The 8,884-nt window shown below is 43.8% G+C and overlaps 1 long non-coding RNA gene across 1 annotated transcript; it reads right to left on the bottom strand.

Moving 5' to 3' along the window:
- Positions 1-2,954: 2,954 nt before the first annotated feature.
- On the bottom strand, positions 2,955-3,539 carry LOC143259429 (uncharacterized). The gene is made up of 3 exons (XR_013033323.1): positions 3,385-3,539; positions 3,113-3,305; positions 2,955-3,031 (listed from the first exon to the last, which is right to left on the bottom strand). It is a non-coding gene; the product is annotated as an uncharacterized LOC143259429 (long non-coding RNA).
- Positions 3,540-8,884: the final 5,345 nt, after the last annotated feature.

An 8,884-nucleotide genomic window follows, 5' to 3' on the forward strand; every position in this document is an offset into this window, starting at 1 on the left:
AAGATATTATATATCAGACCTCTTTTTTGTATGCTGGTCTGGAAACCCTCAGCAATTGCAGCACTCTCCATTCTCGTGGACGTCTCATTTCGTCCCCAGTTCTTGAAGCATCTATGTTCTCTGGGGCTTTCCTTCCTCTTCGAAGCGTTGCGGCAAATCAAACACACTTTATTTTTCACACCTGCAAATAACACTTTCTTTGTATGGTATCCCACTATTGCACCAATACCGGATAAGGAGTCATACCTTCCAGTATGGAACGATCTCTTCATCCAGCTGCCGTCAGCCACGACGGGGATGAAAGGGATACCGGAAACTGAAACGTCCCAGATATCATCTGCCAGACGACGAAGATTCGTTTCGTTGTCGAAGACGTTCGAGTACAGGAACCGCTACGGGAAAAATTCTATTCGGCGAAAGAGGGGTCCGTGATCCATGAGCGATGCCTTCCTTGTTCGGGGTGGGGTAAAAGATCCTTGGTACAACGTTCCCATTACTATGACTATCTTCTTGACTCTCCGTGGAAGCACAATGAAACACCGCTGGTGGATTATTATCTTGACTATCCCTGCTGTTCTGACTAACAGAGCTACACCAACTATTCAAACTTAAGTTGGAACTGACCGAACTCAACGTCACTACCGATTCACTATCGAACATAACATTGTCTAACTGGGAGTCACTATCGTTACGTAAAACCGTATGCCGGGGCCTATTGTGACGCGCATGAATACTGAACTCATCGTCGTGGATTTGCTTCAAAAAATCGAAACGGAAGAAAAATATCTCCTCCCCTTTGCTCAGTCGGTCTTCCAAGTCATGACCGAGTAAATCCAATCGTACGCTTTCGTGTAGTAAAGAATTTGATACGCGTTCAGCGACGTGTGTGTGTTCCACCATCAACCCATAAACTTATTCTTGATACTCAATTACGGATCAATTGGGTATAATACCAAGTGTCCGGGATCTAGTCAAGCTAACTCAAAATTATTTAAAACTGATATTAATGATGCGGCCAAGTGGCCAGGATTCATGGCAAGGGCCATGTGCTTGAGTAACCCCCAACGGTATGGGTCTGTCATCGGAATTGTTAACCATTCCTGTGATAGTCTTACAGATCATGGAAACGATAAAATTATGTGTCAGTGAGCGCGGGTCTGTCATAGCCAGACTCACCATGTTCAAAACAGCCTTACGACCGTTCCCGAGCACAGGCGGCCGCACCATAACGTCTCCTTGACCTTAAGGGAGTGTGCACCTAGGCCGTAACGGATCGTGGCGCTGCAGTTGTGCGAACGGACATTAGATAAACCAAATTAGAAATATTTTCGACCGGCAGGTGGCACACGCATATGTTTCTGTGATCACGGGTATCGGTAAAAATGTAACGGAAGAGAGAAAGCAAGCTAAAAGAGAAGGATAGCGACTAAACATGGTTGCCACATTTCATTCCGCGCCGCAATGTTGCCATGTCGTCAGGACTGTTTCACAAACTGAGTTTCATGAAACTGATTCCTGCTTCATGAGCCCGTTCTGCCGCGCGCTAGGTTACTTGACCAGGGGAAGGTGGCGTGCGGGGCAGTCCCCATACTCGTAGCAGTTGCAGCAAGAACGCTCGTCGAATACTGTAAATATCTGAACTATAATAAAGAAATGGACATTTCTACAACCGAAGCCCCCCAGCTTAGACTTTTCTGAATCGAAATATCCAACTCCCGAACTGCTCACTCGAATATTGGCACGTTCATCTTACTTGATACGAACAGTTGTCACGAAGATATTCTGCCGCGCGCTACTTTACACGACCAGGGGAAGGTGGCGTGCGGGGCAGTCGTGAGCGGCACGGCAGTTGCAGCAAGAACGCTCGTCGAGTAATCGGGTAGGTGAAGTAGGAAAAAATTTTAATATATATAATAATATATATTAAAATAATAATGGATTTTTTTATAATAATAATAATTTAATGACATGTACTTATAATTTTTATGGAATGATTCATTGTATTATAATAAAGTAAGAATAATAAAAACGTAAGGATGAATAATTATAGGAAATCAGGAAAAAAGTGATGGCGATGGAGCAATTGGTAAATAAAATGAACACAAATGATAAAAACTGTTAACAAGCGCGGGTTGAATTGTGGCTGGTGCACAATCACGCTCGTATATTGAAGATGACCATCAAGAGATGGCCGGCAAGAACCATTGTTTCTATACTTAGTTTACTGTATGTGTGATGACCATACCGGTCTATACACGAAGAGCACGTTTGCCTTCGGTGTGAGAATTGATTCTGATTCTAAATTTCTTGGCCCACCTCCCACATTGACTCCAACCCCTACCCCTTTGGAGGTTTTCCGCAAGATGGGGATGTCCACTAGCCAATCCTAAATTTGTTAATAGTACCGCCCATTTGTTCGTTAAGACAGACCGGGCCTTGTAATTTTCCCACCCCGGTGGTCCGGCGTCGAGTGCGACCTGGGGTCCGTCCCGGGGTTCCGCAAGCGCTCTTCACATTTCGAGGGATTTATGGTGCGTCGTTCGGTTGTTGGAGTTTTAAGGAAAAGTTCGAGTGTCGAATTTAGACGCTCTATCTGTTTATGATGCCAGATGTGAACGTTCCCATGAATGCTGAGAAAGGCCCCCTTGTCATGGTACGGGAAGTCACGTACGCACCATAAATCGCCTTGAAATCCTAAACAAAAACGATTTTAATAAAAATTGAGAACGTATGTGCATTTACCCCCCCCCCACTCCTCTGCCGCCTCTGCCTCCTCTGCCACCTCTCCCTCCTCTTCCTCTTCTTTTTTCCCCCCTCTTCTGGGGGCCATACATGGTTTTTTTGAGCTTCTTCAGCTCTCTCTGCAACATATAAGTATGTATTATTATTATTATTTGATATTATACATATTACTATATTATATCATATATAAAAGTATTTTTCATTTACTTACATTTGCCGCCACCAGGTTTGCCAGGTTTGGCCTGGCCACCCCTCTGGCCAGTTGGCCCAGAATATTTCGCCATTGGGACTGTAACATAACAGCAGAATTAGAAGTATATATATTATAAATATACATTCTATTTTGTACACATATATTGCATATACTTACAGCCCTCCCGGACTCGTATGCGGCAGCGATTTCTCGCTGCCGCGCTAAAATAGAGTCAAGCGACTCTTCGGCGTTCCCCGCTGCCGCGGTGGCTGTTGGCGGCGCGGAGGATGACTCCGCTGCCGCGGTTGCTGCTGTCGGCGCCGAGGAAAGCTCCGCTGGCCAATTTATCCAGAACTGTCTTCATACTTGCCTGTAACATAGACGTGGAATTAGAAGTACATACATTATGAATAAGCATTTCATCGTACATATATATTGCATATACCTACAGTTTTCCCGGCGTTGAATGCCAGATCGATTTCTTTCCTTCTGGCCAGAACATTGTCGGTCGTTCCCTCAACCGCATTGACGCTGTCAATGGTAGCATCGCAAGCACACCTCACTGCCGACCCGCGTGAACATCATCTGCAACATGCAAGGAAAAATTGGCACACTAAGTGTGCAACCCGACATTGCGTGGGTACGCTCGAGCGAATCTAATGACTCGCGAGCTAAGATCTTTTTTAAATTTCCTTCGCTGAAATAATCAGCGAAGGCGCACACTAAGTGTGCAACCCGACACTGTGTGGGTTCGCTTCAGGTTTTTTAATTAGTTTTGTGCTAATCACAATTGGTTTTTTGTACTCCGTTTCTGTGGCCTCTCGGATACTCATGTTCCTAATGTAGCGGCTGTCCAATATTTCGGGCAACATACAATGGACGTAGAATCGCGACAATTTCGATTTCATTTCGTTCTGCCAAAATGTGTCGTCTTTGGTTACTTTTATGGTTTTCATACCCTTTGGTGTCCACAAACAAAACAGACAATATTGTCGCCCTGTTATGAGCAGTTGTCCCTGCACTTGGTAAAAATAGTGATGGGTTCTGCGTAATGCAGTACCTGCATCATCTTCAAATATTCTTCGTAGTGGTTGAATATTTTTTATCGCTTCTTCTGGCGAGAATTTTTCTGCCGTTTTCGGGCATTTAATTTCCACGATACCGTCGTCGTCAATTATGCCATCCGGAGTTGCCCCCAAAAATGGTATCTCTGCATCAATGAAGAGACCGCATTTGCGGATTTCCACGTCTTCCTCCTTCGCAAGTTGTTCGCGGGCAATATTCTCACACTGCCGACCATATTCAATGGCAGGCAGCTGCAATATGTTTGGATACAGCAGTGACTTTACCAAATTTCCACACTTGGTTGTTTTCCTTCGCCGACACACTTTGCCAAAGTTCGACGCTGTCAGTAATTTGGATCGGTATGTATGCCACTCGTGGCTTTTATTTTGTTCTGCCGTATCCCTCTCTATTTTCTTTCGATTCGTCTGCCAATCCTGCAGCATCTCCATGTGCCTTTCTTTTTCAAAGTTAAATAGATGTTGCTCCATATCCGGTTTCTCTGCGCTAGCTCCATAATCCGGGTCCGTTGTTGAACAAAACGGGTTTCTCACCTTCTTCGGAGACTTTCTTTCCCTTTCCTTTCCTTTTTCATTACTGCCTTTCCTTCTTTCTTCTAATTCTTCTATCAATTTCGGCGGCTTCGCACCCTTGCCCTCTATTACCTTTGATATTAGTTTTTGCGTGTTGTGCTGTACAACAGCAGCTGCACATCTCGCAGAATATGACCCTCTCTGGCCCCAATTTATCCTTTTCCCACCGGTATATTTTGCAATGATTGCATTGAGGTTCTCAACTGAATTGTTTGTAGTATTATGTAATAAACTTTCAGCATGAGCCATCAATGGACGGAAGATCTCATGCATCCGGTTATATATGCCGATTTTCTTGAGATGCGGTACCAAGTTGTCTTCTCCCGTGTTTGCTGGGCGGTCGCAGAAATATCCTAGTCTTCGACACTCCTTGTGCTCTCCGAAAACGTGGCTAGGAATTTTTAGTAGATCCGTTTGCAATTTTTTATTCTTTGGTGGATCGGAAGATTTTCCTTCGATCTGTATATTGCAGCCTTCACAACATCCGTGCGCAGTCTACGAATGTTATTTTCCACGGCTTTTCGATAAATTCCAGGTGGAGTCTTCTTTACAACATCTTTCAGTTTGTTGCAAAAATTGCGCAATAAATGGTTCGTGCACTCAATCTTTTTAACACGAACCATCTCTGCCTTGTATGGATCACAATCCAAAATCCTTTTATACACGCTGCTGTCGCCATCGGCCATCAATATATTATATATCAGACCTCTTTTTTCTATGCTGGTCTGGAAACCCTCAGCAATTGCAGCACTCTCCATTCTCGTGGACGTCTCATTTCGTCCCCAGTTCTTGAAGCACCTATGTTCTCTGGGGCTTTCCTTCCTCTTCGAAGCGTTGCGGCAAATCAAACACACTTTATTTTTCACACCTGCAAATAACACTTTCTTTGTATGGTATCCCACTATTGCACCAATACCGGACAAGGGGTCATACCTTCCAGTATGGTACGATCTCTTCATCCAGCTGTCGTCAGCCACGACGGGGATGAAAGGGATACCGGAAACTGAAACGTCGCCTCTTCGGACGGCTAGTTGTTTCTCCTCTTCTGCCGCTGCTAGCATTTCTGCTTCAGCAAGACTTAACAAATCTTCAACAATGTCGTCATGACGTCTTCGATATTCCATCCTTGATATGTATGGAATGTTCATTGTTGCAAACATTTCTTCCATCTTTGCGTAACCACCTCCAGAAGTGATTGTAGCGAGGGCCGCAGTATAATGCAAGTCCATTGTTTTGTTGTCTGCCGTTTGACTGTGCACTTCCGCTTCATATTGGCACATCTTGCACTTCAGAGTTATCGTTGCTATGAATCCCGAGCGCTTCGTCCCGATCACTTGCAAATGTTGCGTGGTGCATTCGAACGTTGCCGAGTGGTACCCTATCAGTAGTACCTACTCTACCATGACCCGGAAGTCCGTAATGGTTAATCTTTCCTCGATGATTGGCTGTGCACGTGATTACTCTTGCGTTCCTGCCTCAATGATGAAATGGGGCATTTCTTGACTGACTTCCGCTGCTTCGATCTTCTCGGTGCGCATCTTCCTTGCCGCTGCAGCTTGTTGAGTTCTATAAATGCAAAATATACAAACAAAAATAAAGGTTTTTCAAATGAGTACTATACCGTTCGATCTAAATAAATTGATATTATTAATTAAATAATGTGAGCCAGTCACTGTGCCGTTGCACCCATTTCGAATCATAACCTGGAGTAAGCCGTTCAATCTTTCCATTATAATTGAACACTTGCAAATGATAACGATGACAATACAAGTAGCAACGATTTGTTGCATAGCAATACGGCCCACCGGTCATCAAAAACCTAGCTGCGCAAAATTTCAACCCGGTTGCAAGCTGTGGTTATCTCTGACTATCACGAAGTAAAATAATATTAATGCGCCATTGGAGTTCAGTAATGATGTAGCACAAATCTAAGCTCAATCAAAATTTATTGTACGTATCTATTATTTAAAAAATATAATATTATATGTTAGAGCTTAGACTTATTTAAGATGAATTTTATGTTGATTACTAATGTGGGATTAATTTATAATAGAGTTGAATATAATTTTTATTTAGATTTCGGTTCGAGAGATATGAAATTATCTAATTGAATAATTGAATTTGATTTCTAATATACAGTTACGGGGTATATATTATTTTTATTATTTGTTATTATACATATTACTATATTATATTATATATAAAAGTATCATTCATTTACTTACATTTGCAGCCACTAGGTTGGCCAGGTTAGGCCTAGCTGTCCCCCGTGCCAGCTGGCCTAATATATTTCGCCACTGCGACTGTAACACAACAGCACAAATAGAAGTATATATATTATAAATATACATTCTGTTTTGTACACATATATTTCATATACTTACAGCTCTCCCGGACTCGTACGCGGCAGCGATTTCTCGCTGCCGCGCTAGAATTGAGTCAAGCGACTCGTTTGCGGCGTTCCCCGCTGCCGCGGTTGCTGGTGTTGGCGCGGAGCTTGTCTCCGCTGCTGCGGTTGCTGGATCTGTGGCGGAGGTTGTCTCCGCTGCTGTGGCCGTGTTATTCGAACATATGTTTATTTTTTCCATCTCACTCGTTATTTGTTTTTCCATGTTCTAAAAAAAAAAATAATATTATGAACACATTGCGGACGGCTCACGAGATATCTCGTTTTCATGTTTTTTTTATTTAATCGACAACAAGCAACCAGCCGCAAATATTTCTGTTACATAACCATGCGTTCGAAAATGTGCGGTCTTTGAGGGCGTGTTCAACGCGCAGAGCCCCGTCCGCAATGTGTTAAAATAAATTGCTACAATTACTAGAACAAATTTCTACAAACGTTTCAAAACTTTGAAATTATAATGCTACATACATAGTTTATATATTAGTATGTACTTACTTACAATTTGTTGGTTACTTCCTACTACTTCAAGAGTTCAACGTTGAATGAAACTGCGACCCTTTCGCAGCAGGTGTGGTGGCTGTTACCGCACTTTCGGCATTTGGGACGGGTACAAGCCCTTGCTCTGTGATTCGGCGCCAAGCAGTTGAAGCATAGGTGCGAACCCTTTACAGTTCCGTGCCTTTTTGCGACGGACATGGCCAAGAATTTGGGACAGTGGCTGATTACGTGGGCCCCATCACATAGCCCACATTTCTCTATCTGATTCGCGACGTGGGTCGCGGGGACGAAACGCTTAAAACCCCTTTGCCGCCGTGGGGTGTTTCTTGGGCGGTCAGAGCCTACATTACCCATGACCGATTGGTTAGACTCCCTACGCTCGAGATATTGAGACCTCTGTTCTAAGAAATTTGCAAATTCCTTGAGAGTGGGCGACTCGCTTGAATGCATAGAGCGCTTGTCCTACTCGTCAAGGGAAATCGGATCCAGCTTTTTCGCCAGGCACTTGCTAATAAGTGCGTCGCGGAATTGCTCCGGGGTGAGAAGTGATTCGAGGGCGCGGATGTTATTGATAGCGGTGTCGGTAAACTCGCTAAGCCCTTTACTACACGGCTTTCTAAGTTATTCTAAATCTAAGGAGCGAGTTTAAGAGTGATGGTTGACGAGCAATCTGGGGTTGTCGTATTTTTCCTTTAATCGCTCCCAAGCTAATTTATAATTATCGAAACGCTGTAGGATTCTATGACACGAACAGCGGCTCCCGATAAGGCGGACGTCAAATAATTGAAACGATCGATGTCATTATGTCTATCCGAATGATGGACCGCAGAGAAAGTCTCGAAAGGCGAAGGCGTGGCGCTATTTTGTGCATTGGTCGCGGTGACTGAGTTACCGCGAGCTCTCGAAAACAGTGTTTCAGCCTTGGACATGATCGCATAATAATTATCTTCAAACGACTCGCGCTCGGCAAACTGCGCTTCTTCGTGCGGGGTGTCCATGACGGCACATTCTATCTGAGACTGGATGCGATTAAAGGCTTCGTAAAGACCCTCATTTGTTCTGACGCGTCTCTCAAGGGCTGTTACATCTGCCGTTACGTTTTCGGACTCGAGAAATTTTTTCATGATGATGATGATTTTACCGTTTCCGTGATGTGTAAGGCTAACGCAGATTATGTTGTTAACAATTCCGATGACAGACCCATACCGTTGGGGGGTACTCAAGCACATGGCCCTTGCCATGAATCCTGGCCACTTGGCCGCATCATTAATATCAGTTTTAAATAATTTTGAGTTAGCTTGACTAGATCCCGGACACTTGGTATTATACCCAATTGATCCGTAATTGAGTATCAAGAATAAGTTTATGGGTTGATGGTGGAACACACAC

The sequence above is a fragment of the Megalopta genalis genome, chromosome 5, assembly GCF_051020955.1.
Source record: "Megalopta genalis isolate 19385.01 chromosome 5, iyMegGena1_principal, whole genome shotgun sequence".
NCBI lineage: Eukaryota > Metazoa > Arthropoda > Insecta > Hymenoptera > Halictidae > Megalopta > Megalopta genalis.